Here is a 14,648-nt window from a genome sequence, read left to right on the forward strand (position 1 = left end):
CTGCTGAGGGGAACAGCGGGCGGCAGGAGAGGTCTGCACGCCATGTGGGACCCTCGTCTGTGCGCCATGTGGGACCCTCACCGGGTGGCCGGGGATCAAACCGGTGCTGCAGAGGCTGCAGGCAGCTTCGCAACCCAGCGCTCAACCGCTGCGCCACCGGGGAGGCCCTAGTTGCCCTACTTTTTATCATCATTTAACTTTCAGCTCTTTGTAACTTGAATCTAAAGTATGTCTCCTGTAAACAACACTTAATAGATTTTAAAATACAGTTCAATAATCTCTAACATTTTATTGGGTTGTTTAAGCCATTCACATTAAATACAATCTTTCTTTTGTTTGAGTTTCCCTCTGCCTGTGTGATTTTTATTTTCTATGTGGCTCATGATTACTGCTTCAAATTTACTCTAAATTAGTTCGAGTTAGACTTAGAAACATTACTTCTGTATAGTTCCATTCTCTTTTGTTTATCTGTGTTATTATTTTCATATATATTAAGCCAATATATGTTAGAATCTCAAAAAAAAATTATCATTATTGGCACCTCCTTGGTGGTGCAAGGGGTTAAGCACAGTGCTATGAAGCTATCCACAGCCTCTGCAGCACAAGTTTGATCCCTGGCCCAGCTGAGGAGCAACCCACAAGGCACACAGACCTCTCCTACCTCGCCAGTTGATCCCCTCAACAGTGTATTTCGTCGGTCTGCCTGTTCTGTTCCTGCTCTGTCTCTGGTGAATCCTCTCACCTCCCGCACCTCTGGCTTATACCCCAGTTCTTGTATGCATAAATAAATAAATCTTTAAAGAAAATCATTATTATGTACTTCAAGGAAGTCAAAAGAACAAAGGATGACTGTACAATATTTATAGGTTTCTGTTTTATAAAATAATAAACTTTTCATGTATCCTGTTGTTCCTCTGGCAGTCAGGTGGATTTGAATCACCATCTAGCAATATCCTTATTCCAATATAGTTTCATACCAACCAATTCTTTGTACTGTAATTGTTAGACATATTTCTGTTGAAATCCCAATAATATATTGTTCTATGCAATTTCTTTTTAAATAAAATAAGAAATGAAAAAATGCTATTATATACTTTTGTATTATTTACCTTTACTGTATTCTCTTTGCTTATTTACATAGATGAATAGCTGTCTGGTATAATGTAGGATATTTTCTAACGACTTTAACTTTTCTCCCTTGCGATTATACTTAGGTAAACTCAAATACTTTGTGCTTATACAACAAAGGTGTAAAACAATGCAAGGACATGGGAGACAGGTTGCTGTTTGTGGGTTCTCACATGCATGCTCACAATTGCAAGATACCATCAGGCTTAGGATATGGTGACAACAGGGTTTATTAACAAAGGGGTAATTGGGGAAATAGAAAGCGTTTCTAAGGCCTCAAATCGTCATTTGTCCTACCCCCGATAGTGACTTCAGTGTCCAGTGGTCCAAATCAAAGCTGCATATACTTGATGGCACTGACCCTTTGATGAGAGCTTGGTCCACTAAGTGGTAGAACAGAATCCAACTCACAGTGGCTGCTAGAGGTGATTGCATGTGGTGCTGCTGAGGTTGCACCACAGTAGCCAGCAACACCAAGCTGGTGACTAAGCTGGGCAGTGCCAGACACTGGACTGGATGGCATCAGAGGTAACAGCAGCAGGAGGTAGTGCAGAAGGATCAGAACTGGTAGACAGCTCTTAGAGATGGCCAGACACAGGTAAACAGTGATGGTCAGCAGCAATCAGCAGGTGGCACTGCCAGAGGCATATCACATTTCTTAGAGAGCTGTTGGTATAAGCCAACAGCAAGACTTTTAGAAACACTGGGCACAGGCCAATGGTGCTATTTTGTAGACTGTCAGAGCCAGGTCCTGAGGCAGGAGCAACAGTCAGTTCGAAGGTCCAGTGAATCTCCTCAATGAGTCTGCCTGTGAAGGTCTGATTCCTGATGAATCTTTTGGCTCTATCTGATGAATGAAGTCCCAAGCCCTCCAAAACCTTGGCTTATATCTCCTCCAGGGTACATGCCTTTCAAATCTGATTGGTCTGTTTATAATTTCAGTTCTTTTATTGTAACCAGTCAAGCTTGAATCGGATTCTTCTGTTTATAATCCTGAATGGTTTCAAAATCCTTGAATGGTACCATTCAGCTCAAACCTGATTAGTCCACTTACAATTCTGGTACAGTATTCATAAGTGAAACTCCAGTCAGCTATCCAAACCTGCCCACTGAGGCTGGGCAGGCAATTGCTGCAGGTACTACTTTTGGTGACCACCAGGCTGACCTTGGGGCTGCTGCAGAGCAGTTCAGGCCAATACCACCGGATTCGGGGGCTAGCCCACAAGCTACACATATGTGCCTCTTTCTCCATGGTTCCCACCCGAGTTGGCCCTTAAACACAGTCATGACTTGCAATAGCAACAGCGTTGGGCCTCCTGTTTAGGTGTGCTAATGCCACCTGAGACGAAATTTATTCCTTTATAATTCCTTTATCCTTTATCATTGGATCACTGTGTGATTTGAAGATAAATTCATAGCTTTAACTTACAGCAGGAGATCAGTAGGTCAAAAAATTCCTCTCTGGTTGCTCCTGAAAGGGTACAACTTTGGGCATGTGCTCAGCCTTCCAAACCACCACAGATGCCTATAGACCTATTTTTGAGCCTAGTTTTCTTGGAGTCACTCCTAGGTCAGTGTAGTTTATTATTCAGCCAACATTCAATTAAATCTAAGTATGTGCTTAGATTCCCTTGAAATAGTAAGAATTGTACCCTATCTCTTGAATTAATATGTGGTGTCAACAGTGATAATCAGACCGTGATATAATCAAGAATGTGTTAATCAAAATTAAGTTTCCTGATTTAAGTCCAAAGGGTATCCAAGGTGTATTCCACCATAGTCTGGGAATAGAAAAAATTTAAAGAGCAACCAGCAATCTGAGTCAGTTTTGAAACTTGTTGGATTAGTTCTTAAGTTCATTCAGTATTTTTTATAATTGGTTGATGGGAGTCTTCAGACAGAAAGCTGCATAGTGGAATCTTTTAAAACAATCAGCAGATGGTTTACTGTTTCTTTTTTAGTCGCTGATAAGAGGAGAACAGGGAATTTATGAGTCAGAAATCTCAGTAACACAACCAGAATTCTTAGAGACAGGTTGAAATCTGATTCAACCAGTTTCCACAGTTGCATAGAAAATTATTTTTAATGATTTTAAACTTTTCTGATCTGATTGATACAGCTCCTAGAGCTCCAGGTATAATTACAGGAGATATCTTTTACCCTGGTGTAGGTATAAAAAATCCATGTTCTATGCCTTGATTCAAATAAAGTCTATGCCCTCAAGCGTAGCTGTGGGCTTACTAGTCCTTCAGTCATGCCTCTTGAACTTGATCAGATCTCAACCCACTGCATTGGAACTGAAGGTGGGATGGTGTTCTCTTCTGCTAGAGTGTCACCTTTACTCTGATTGTTCAGTGGAACAAACTGTAGCCTCTGGTCTTCTTATTTTATCCTCTTGACATGAAACCTCAACTCTAAACGCAACCAGCAGGACAGGAAATCAGAACCACAGTATCTTGGCCATGTGTACTTAGGATAGAGGACTCTATCACTGTCACTCAGACCGGAGCATCTGCAACATGAAGGTGGGGACAGGCAGAATGATATGTGTGAGTTACCTGTCCCTTCTCCAAAAAGCATATCTCTAGACTAAGATCTGAAGGGAGGAGTGGCCATTGTCTGGTCATTCATTGAAGTAAAACTTCTGTAACATAGAACTGGGGGTTCAGGCAATTGGAACAGGTCAAAGTTCAAAAGTCATGGACTCTAACTTTCTTACCAAGATTTAGTAGATTTTCTTGTATTGATGTTTCTTTATTAGATGCATATCTTTAGGTAAATCTCCAAGATGATTTTTTTTTAATTTATTTATTCATGCATACAAGAACTGGGGTACAGGCCAGATGTGCGGGAGGGTGAGAGGATTCACCAGTTACAGAGCAGGGAACAGAACATGCAGACTGACAAAATACACTGCTGAGGGGAGCAGCGGGCAAGACAGAAGAGGTCTGACATGCTATGTGGGTATCTCCCTTGCTGACCAATTGGGGATTGAACCCGTGCTGCAGAGGCTGCTGACAGCTTCACAGCACTGGCTCAACCTCCTGCACCACCAGGGAGGCCCCCAAAGATGAATTTTTTAACAAACAATTTTCCACAATTAAATAGCTATTTTGATAGAAAAAGGGTATGCTAATCTCCACACACAGATGTTCTGGAAGTTTCACTAATCAAGAAACCAGAAACTCATTATTATTATTATTATTACTTCCTGCCTACTATCTCAACTGCAATGTACACACTCTTTATGGGATAGGAGGACATAAAGGTAGTTCGTTTTGCTGAAGTGGCATTTATGGTCAAAGTGCTGCTTGCTTAAACATTTCTTATATTTGTATCATGAATAACATTCTTGTACTTTTATAAAAGAAGAAAAAAGTCAGCAGACATGGAAGATTCTCAGTCAGTTACTGGCCATCATCAGAGTATATTATTTTTCTGCTTCTTCCACCATCTTATTTTTTTTCTGATGTAGTTTCATCCTTTGTAAGTTAATGGGATTCACTTTGCTATTGATCACCTGCACTTTTAAGGTTCAATACAGAAGTTTAAAATGGAGCACAATAAAACACACATAAACGCAATGAAAATACATCAGAATCTATTGTTTGAAATATTGATCCTAGAGAAAGTGGAAATTGCTTGAAATGAAGCTTCAGAGAATTCAGCCTACACAAAGAGTTCATGAAGGAGCTATGAAAAATGATTTGTCTTTTTCCCATTTCTTATATTCTGGATCATGGAGAAGATGACAAAGAACTTGTGTCATGATCTTGTCACCCATTACTGCTTGGGAGATGCCAAGTCAGCTACTTTCTCAGAGTGCTTTGAACCATTTAAAGAAAAGAGTTCTTTTTCCTAGAATAAAAGTATGGCATTCCATGTTTCTAGAAAAACATACTCTCAATAAGCCCCTGGTACTCTAGCCTCCAACTCATTAACTTTATGATGTTATATTTGCCATAGTGGGCATAAAATTTTTTGGTGTATCTATACATCTCTTCACATCTCTTGGCTTCATCATAACTTTCTTTAATTTATCTACCACTTGCAGTATATGTAGTCTGACAGCCATTATACTAAGTGGTTTCTAAATATTATAACTCACACAATCCTCATTACAATCCTGTTATATAGAAACTATTATCTCTATTTTTTAGTTTAGGAATTTAAAACAATAGAGATTAAATAACTTGCCCAGAGCCATCACTAATAAGTGGGAAACATAGAATGGAAACAAGACTGTGAGTCTCCAGGGTATCTGCTTTGAAGAACTTTTTTTGCTGCATTTAATCAGTCACACTCTGAGGCTAACACAAGGTCTGTTGCATATTAGGCTCTCAGCGAATGTTCATGGAATAGGTACATGTGTCCTTATTTTTAGTTTTCTTCTGATTTAAATGTTTATATGTTTATGGTCTATCTTCCACTAATATTTGAACTTTCAGAATCAAGAATTATCTGACAACATTTACATCTTAGCATCTGAAATTGTACCTGGAAAATTACTCAACAACTATTCTTTCAATGAATGGTTGAATGAATGAGTGATTTTTATGTTAAAAATACAAACTTCCACAGATAATGACTATGCCATTATAAAACTGTTGTATTACTTTTCTATTGCCATTGTAAGAAATAAACAAAAGCTTCCAGCTTAAGAAAAAAATGATCTTACAGTATGAATGTTAGAATTATCACATATCAAGGAGTTGGCAAATCTTTATGCCTTTATGGAGGATCTAGATGTAGAAGAAAACCATACCCAAGCCCTTTCTGGTTTGTAAAGTCTTCCCATTTGCTTGAATCATAACCCACTTTGATCTTCAATCTGAAAACATTGCATCTGTTTGTGCCTTTCTACTGCAATCATATCTTCCTCTGACTGACTCTCTTTTTCGATTTCCTTTTTAACCTTTGTGATTCCATGGGACCATTTGATAATCTAAGGTATTCTATTTTAAGATCCATTGATTGGCAACCTTAATCCCATCTGCAACTTTAATTCCTTTTTATCATTAAAAACAAATTTTCACAGATTGTAGGGATTAGAACATGAACATCTCTGGATAACATTATTCTGCCTACTGTTCTTTGTCTCTTTATAAATTTCTCTAATTCCCCAGGCCTATTCCTTCACTTCAGTTATAACTAAATTCTTTCTTTTTTTTTTTTTACACTTCTACATGGTACTGACAACTTTCACTTATATTATACTTATTGTGTACGTATCTTATCCCCCAACCACAAAGTAGACCCTTTGTATGAAGTCACTCAAAAACCTCCATATTGCACTCAATTTAGCACAGTGAGAACTTTGTACATAAGCTTGTCACCATTTGTCTGTAGAGGAACATCACATAATTTAGTTCTTTCAGTCACAGTCTACAAAAGACAAAGCTGAGGATGTACAACATAATACATAGGATAAAAAAGACTCAAAAGTACACAGACAGAAAGATTGAAAAGGATATATTTGGTAGAATATGAGTGTTATGTGTAAGAAATGAACTGTGTTGTGATAATGAATGACAACAATAAACACAAAATTATTTTTATCATTATATCAAAACCTCCATTTATTATGCAAAGCTATACACAGAGATTTAATAACAATATTTAATTTAAGTTATATAAATAAACTAGAGGTATTAATGTTTTCATTTATATATAATCTGTCATTACTTCTGAAGCTCAGAAAATATTTTTTTCCTTTTTTGCAGCTCAGAAAAGATAAATGAAGACTCATCAAGAATACTCTGTATTAACATATAATGCCTGCAAAATTTTAATTTTTATACTCATTTTATATCTGGGGAAATGAAAATTCAGAAAAGTTAGTAATTTTGCTAAGTCACACCCACATTTAGTGACAGAGCTTAGTTTAGAAGGTAAGTATTTCTGATTTAAAAAGCTTTCAGAGTTTTGGAGAATATAAAAGACATGTGTCTTTAACATAATGATGCATAAAAAATGATGAGAAACCTTAGATAACTACTTATACTTTGTTTATAAATTCAAATAAGTTCATGTTAGAAATTAGTAACACCAACTCTACTGGGAAAATTTCTATTTCCCACTTAACTCTTTATGAAGAAAATATATGACCATGCTCTATAAGCTCCTAAATAAATAGATTTACAAAAAATTAAATAAATAAATATTCAGTAAACCAGTATCTATACATGCATACATATATTTTTTTTATTTTTCAATAATAATTTTATTTATACAATTCATGTACCTTAAAATCCACCCTTTTAAAATGCACGATTTAATGGGGGTGGGTTAAATTAGGTTTATTGAGTTAATTTTGGGTAATGGAAAATGACTATGGAGTTTTGGGGGAAGTAATAAAAATGTTTCAGAATTAGTTGTGATGGTAATAAGACTGTTAATATACTAAAAAAAAAAAAAAAAACCCACTAATAGACTTGGAACAATTTCATGTTGGGAAAATTTAGTGGGGTTTTTTTTAGTGTGTTCAACCGTCATTTATAGCCATCGTGAGTGATTCTGAAGCATTTTTATTACCTCTCCCCTAAAACTCCATCCTCATCAGCCATAATTCCCCATTCCCTGCCCAAACCATATCCTCTTTCCAAGTTCCAGGCAACCACTAATTTAATGTTGTCTCGATATGCCTATTTGGGACATTTTCAATCAATAGACTCATAATATGTGGCCTTCTGTAAGTGACTTTCTTTATTTACAATAATTTTTTTAAAGATTTATTTATGTATCTATACAAGTACCAGGTGCAGGCAGAAGTGCTGGAGGGTGAGAGGATGAGCCAGAGCCAGAGCAGGGAGCAGAACAGGCAGACTGACGAAGTACACTGCTGAGGGGAGCAGCGGGCAGCAGGAGAGGTCTGCGGCCATGTGGGACCCTCGCTGGAGGCCGGGGATCCAACCAGCGCTGCAGAGGCTGCGGGCAACTTCGCAGCCCAGCGCTCAACCGCTGCGCCACCAGCGAGGCCCTACAATATTTTCAAGGTCCATCCCTGTTGCTGCATGTGTCAGCATTTCACTCTTTTTTTGGCCCAAAGATACTGCATTGTATGAATGTTTTATTTTATGAAGGAGAAACTTAAGAGATGAGAAAAAAAGGGGAAAGGAGAAGGGGAGAAGCAGGGAGGATGGGAGGAGAAAGGAGGTAAGATGAGGAGGCAGGAAGGCAGGAAGGAAAAAGGGAGGGGAGGGACAGAGAGAGGGGGGCGCCAGGCAAGAGAGGAAACAGGATAAGATATGCGTGATTGAGGAAAATGATGGAAATGCATAGCAAGGTTGGCTTCGGAAGACAGTAAATAGCAAATGCGATGGAAATAAAATAAATTTGGCAGCAGAGGAAATTTAGTGAAACAGCACCTGGTCCCACTTAGTTCTTTTAATGACAGACAAAAAAGAAATATTTTCCCTTAATAGTGGGCATTTCTGACTGCTCTTTGTCTAGCTCCCTTTGAAGCACAGTGAAAGCTCCAGGAGAGCTGAACACTGTAGCCCATGATAGTCAACAATGTGCAGAATCATTAAGCTTGATTATTTTTGGTTTTTCTTTCTTTCTGAAGATCTCTTATTTTAGGAATCTTATAAAATCAGAAATTCAGGCTTGGATCTATCTTTCCATGACTGCTGAGTTTCTTCTACAAAATGCTTAGCAAGTAAGTCTTAAACTCCTGCCTGAAATAGTCTCAGAGATGAGTAACTCTCTTTCGCATAGGGTAAATACTACTGTTCCAGGGCAACCCCAATATAAAAAGAGTCACCTGGCTGTGGGTCCTCACCCACATGCTTAACAGGACCTTATTAATACTCCACTGCAGGCACACACAAAAGGTTGATAAAAGGTTTATTTACAAGGGAAGGGGAGATGAGGAAATGTACAACTCAGGGAGAAAAGAGGGAGATAAAATCTGAAATGTCCTACCCGATCTGCCGACCTGGAATCCCAATGGCAGCTGAGAGTTGGCGGAAAGCCAAGAGCCGTGAAGCCAACAGAGGGACCCAAGGCCCACGTGTCAGGTTTTATATGAACCCTGGCTGCTTAACTCCACCCTCAGGCCCCAGCAACCCTCCCTTTGGTGGTGATGGGATTTGTCATTTCCAATGTCCTAATGGCTTTGGTATGGAGTGGGGGTGGAGTCCACAAAGCCTGTATGGAATTAGTTGAGGAAATCCTTTCCCCCTAACACTAGCAAGGGCTGAGGGAACAGGTTTTGAAGGCAGATAGTCTCTGGGTTCAAATTCTGTTTCTATATCTTAAAAGCTACATGACCTGGGAAACCGCTCCATGCTTAGTACTCTCATCAATGAAGGAGGAATAATGAATGTGCTAAACTCAGAGAACTATTATAAAATTCAATAAGCAAATATATTAAAGAATTTAGAATAGTCTGGAATCTACAGTGTATTTGGTAAAGAACAGCTGTATTAACTTCCAAGATCAGATAGATCAGGCCCTTTCAGGGTGGTATGGCCGTAGACAAAAAGAAAAAGAAAAATACCGGATGGTCTCACTCATAGCAGGAATTTAGAAAACCTAAATAAGGGACCAGGAGAAAGACTAATTATAATAAAGTAAAAATCAAAATCAACAAGCAACTATAAACCAGAGACACATTATGGGGGGTGGAGGAGGGAGTAGGATCAAAAGAAGGGGAGTGGGAATTATATGGGGACTATAACCAAAATGAAAATGCATACATTGTGCAAAAATGAAAAATAATGTAAAAATATATAAAATTAAATAAAATTTAAAAAAAGAATAGCTGTAGCTGTAAGAGCACATCAACTTTTTTGAAATTCTTCCCTAGATAGGCAAAATTTTGATCTATCTGCTTACCTATAGGTTCTTGATCTAACTCTTCTTTCCTCACTCCTACAAATCTTAAATTCCTATTTAATGCACATCTGTGAAGTATAAGAGTCTCTAACCTAGAAAACTCTAATCTTCAATGTGTACTTGGGTAAATTAGATTATACTAAATATTCACGTTTACACCTTTTGAATAACATTTTTTTTTACACCTGAACAAATTAGCTTTAATAGCCGTAGTGTTATCATGTCCTTTTACTCTGATTAATGTAGCAAAATTTTTGTTAGCTTATATTTTCTTTACTTTTATAACAAATAAGATCATTGTTTAAGATTTCACTGTGTTTCTTTATTGGACCCAAGTATATAAACAAAATTGTCTATTAGCGTAAAATAATTTTCTGTTTTTCTGGTTTTTCATCACATTCTCACAATGATTTCTGTTACTTTTTATGTACTTGAAGACATTTTTAAACAACATTTTATGTCTTTAAAATATTTTAAAAGTTGACTGAATTCTTAATAGGATTCTTCTCAGTGCTCTAATACTTGTCCCGACCCGCGGGATTCGTAGGCACGAAAAGAGAAGGGCTGAGGATTGAAATGAGGGGCTTGAGACAACTTGACGCTAGCGTTTGCTTCTTTATTTTTCCTTTTCCTTTCTTTTACTTTTCCCTGTCTTTCTACCTTCCCTGACCTTCTCTCTGCTCCTCTCCCAATAATCTCTCGCAATAATCTCTTGACTTTCTCGTGGTTCTCTTCTTACATCCTGGTAGCTCCTCCCATCGTACCTCCCAGTCTCATTTGATTAATAGGAAACACCTGTGGTTTCTCAGCAGGCAAAACGGTAAAGCGAAAACTAATTAATGGCACGAGTATTGCGCAACACGGCGCATGCTCCAGGCGGCTCTGGACAAATACTTACATTAAAAATATTAAAAATAAGTGGGTTGTATTAATTGCATCCCAACATAGTTGCCCATGAAACTCTTTTCTTTATACAGAACATGTTAAGGCACATTGGATTAATTCTCTGGTTACATACAGCAGAGAAAATGGGGTAATTTAGGAATGAAAGAATCTCTTTGTTTGGCCTTTTTCCTTATCGCTAGATGAGGCACCATTTCCTAAGGGGACTTCAAGAAGAATAGAATTTTAAGATGTAAAGCAAAAGAAAATGCTTCCCACAAGATAATGAAGACAAGGCAATTTAACATTTAAATAAAGAGGAGATAGGGAGATTTGACACAGCATCTACACTAATAAACACTTAAGAATGTAAAAATTAACATATACAATTATCTCTTAATTAAATGTTTTCAGCAGATCCTCTGGGAACTCAATAGCCCAAAAACATTAAGGATTGCTAGAAATATGAGCATATTTTAACTAGAATATAACAAAATTTTAATGAAGACTTTAGGACTACTGCAATTAAATATAATATAATCATTTCTCTAAAGTTTAGGAAGAAATTCTATATATGAAATTATATTCTGAATAATCACAGACAAATAGAATAGAATTTATGGAAGAAATTAGAGCAGACTAGGTTTTGCTTTAGTTTAGCCACTAATAGTGTGTCTGCACAATTGGGTAAGACTTTATAGGCTATTTTCTATATTATGACATGGAGACAATAAATGCTATCTGCTTTAGTTGAAATATAGAAAGAGAATTTGTCAAATGCTAAAAGCTGCAAATTGAGAAATTTGTATTATTTTCTGAGTATATATAAATAATATTGGAAAAAAGTAATTTTTCTGCATGTACAAAAAGGATAAAAAATGTTATTTTGATATGCAAGGATAATCTAAAATACTTGTGTGACTGACTACTCAGATATTTATATTTCAAATCATTTTCCATTGTTTTAGCCATACAAAGTTATATAATTTTTATGGTTTCTATTTATAGCCTTTCTGATGAATCAAAACTATTTGTATGTTCATATTTCATTGATTTATTTATCTGTAATTAAATTATATTATTACACTGCCAAATACCAGCACATGAAAAGATTTTGGAGAAAAACATTAAACACACACACACACACACACATACAACTGAACCTTAGCAGGCAATTATTTTTTTCTGCAGGGAAAAGTGTAAGGGTATGCTGAGAGTAGTCTACCAGCACCAAGAGCCTAGAACAAATTAAAAATGAATTAACAATATTTCATTTAGGATATGGAGACAGATGATTAACTGAAATAGTTGGTTAAGCAGAGGCCCATAAAGAGATTTTCCCCTTCATTGCCTTTTTCCCCCTATCTGAAAAACATGAGATTCTATAAAAGTGATGATTTCCCTTATTGGATCCAAAAATGTGTTCCAAACATAGCACTGGAATCCAGTCCTTTTTGTTGTTCCCGAGTTTTGACTTTATATTTCACTTTCCTAAAATCCCATTATGTACCCTCTTTTCTTTTGGAATACAAATACCTTTTCTAAGACACAGTGGGAAAAAAAACACTGAAGAAAAACTCAAGAGGTATCTTTTTTTTAGATCTCTACTATTCAATTAGTCAGCAATTCAATCTATTGTAGATTAAATCAAAAATGCACTAGGGACCTTTATAACATAGCTGTAAATTGCATCTACCTACATGAAGTAATCGACTGAATGACAAATTTTTCAGTATAATCTAGTTAAACCGAAATGAAAACTTTTTGACATTGGCCTTCTCTCACTGTCTCTCTCATTATTTTGAAAGATATTCAAGTCACTCATTTGCTCCTGTCTACTTTAACATGTTTCTAAATTGCTAGACACACATACACACTGCATTTGAAGAATGATTATATAAATTTTACTTTGTAATTTTAATTTTTTTTTTTTTTAACTTAGAAGAACTGGGGTATAGACCAGTGGTGTGGGGGTTGTGAGAGGATTCACCAAAGGCAAAGTGAATTCACCAGACAGATTCACTAGAGACAGAGAGGGGATGAAGAAGAGGTAGATCTACTGATACACTGCTAAGGGAGCAGCGGGTGAGACAGGAGAGTCTGCTGCGCCATACGTGGGTTAGCTCCCTGGCCAGGGATAGAACTCAGGCCTTAACTGTGATAGTGCTGAGACTAACCCCTAGGCCACCAGGGAGGCCCTATAAATTTTACTTTGGAAAATGTGTGCCCCTTGATTATTGATAGCCTTCCCTTTCCCTTTAGACTCTGGTAACCACCGTTTCAATTTTTGGTACAGTAAATCTGTTTTGCATACACACTATGAAGAAAAGGCCAGGGGACAGATAACAATCAGGATGGTGGCTTGGGATATGATTTTTAGGCAAATTGGCTACTAAGATGACTTCATATTTTTCCTTCTTTTAAAAGAAAAATAAATATGGGGCATCTTAAAAATCCTTCCTAATAACCTCCCTGATTTTCCTTTCCTGGTCCCTGCAGCACAGGGTTTTGGACTTCCACCCAGGCTCAAACAATTGCCCTTCTAGCGTAATGAGAACTGTAACAGGAACGCTGCTGCTCCTGGTTCTGTTGTGCAGTTGAGTGTGCCCAGATCTAGTGATCTATAGAAATAACTGTGATTATTTCTATAAATAATAAAAGTATTTTTCTCATATTTATGCCTTAATGTATCAAATGGCACTTCAGTTTTCTATCCCGGGTAAGTCATCACTGACACAGACAGCACCCCCTTAACACTAACACAACTTCACAACACTAACACAACTTCACATATACCCACTGTATATCCACATATGGATATACCCACTGTTACAATTCTGTTGATACAAAATTTCAGTGAAAGACTAACATAATAAAAGTAGAAAACAGAGAGCAAAATCAAATCATAAAATTTATTTCTAGACAGGTAGTTTTCGGTACTGATAGCAGAGAATGTGACAAAAAATATGAAGTTGTCAGAAAGAGAGAAAGAGAGAACATTTCTGCTCCTCAGAGTAAAAGTGTGTTCTTAAACCACATCAGAATAATCAAGGAAAATGACATCTATCTGTGTCTTGTAATTCATGTCCACTCAACCAATTTATGAGATTAGGCCTATTTGCAAATATGCCCAGCTAAGCATTGCTTCTGTGCTGTAGCACCATATTGAGTAATAATGAAAAGAAAAAGTCAGAGTCATAAAAACCATCCACACATGGGGCCTCCCTGGTGGCGCAAGGGGTTAAGCACCACACTATGAAGCTATCCTCAGCCTCTGCAGCAAGAGTTCGATTCCCGGCAGGCCAGGGAGCAACCCACATGGCGTGGCAGACCTCTCCTGCCATGCCCACTGCTCCCCTCAGCAGGTATTTCAGTCAGTCTGCCTGTTCTGCTCCCCACTCTGTCTCTGGTGAATCCTCAAACCCCTTGCATTTCTGGCCTGTACCCCAGCTATTGTATGCATTAATAAATCGATCTTTAAAAAAAAAATCCACACAAAATAAAACACAGAGAAAGTGAAATGGAAAAGAAAAGACATCAGACTTCAGATATGGATAAAACTAGGTTTGAATAAGACAATCTTGAGATTAGAGCAGAACGTTCTAAAGCTCTTCTGTCTACACTAAATTAAATGTAAACGTAGTTATCATTAAGAATTTATGGGAATTAGGGAGTGGGCGGAGCAACATGGCGGCGAGGAGACGCTGCGAGTAAGATCTCCCATTAAAAAAAGTTAATAGGGAGGAAAAGCGGCAAGTCCCAGTGAGAACTGGGACACGGAAGATAAACGGGTGACT

This window comes from Talpa europaea (assembly GCF_964194135.1).
Source record: "Talpa europaea genome assembly, chromosome: 1".
Classification (NCBI taxonomy): Eukaryota; Metazoa; Chordata; class Mammalia; order Eulipotyphla; family Talpidae; genus Talpa; species Talpa europaea.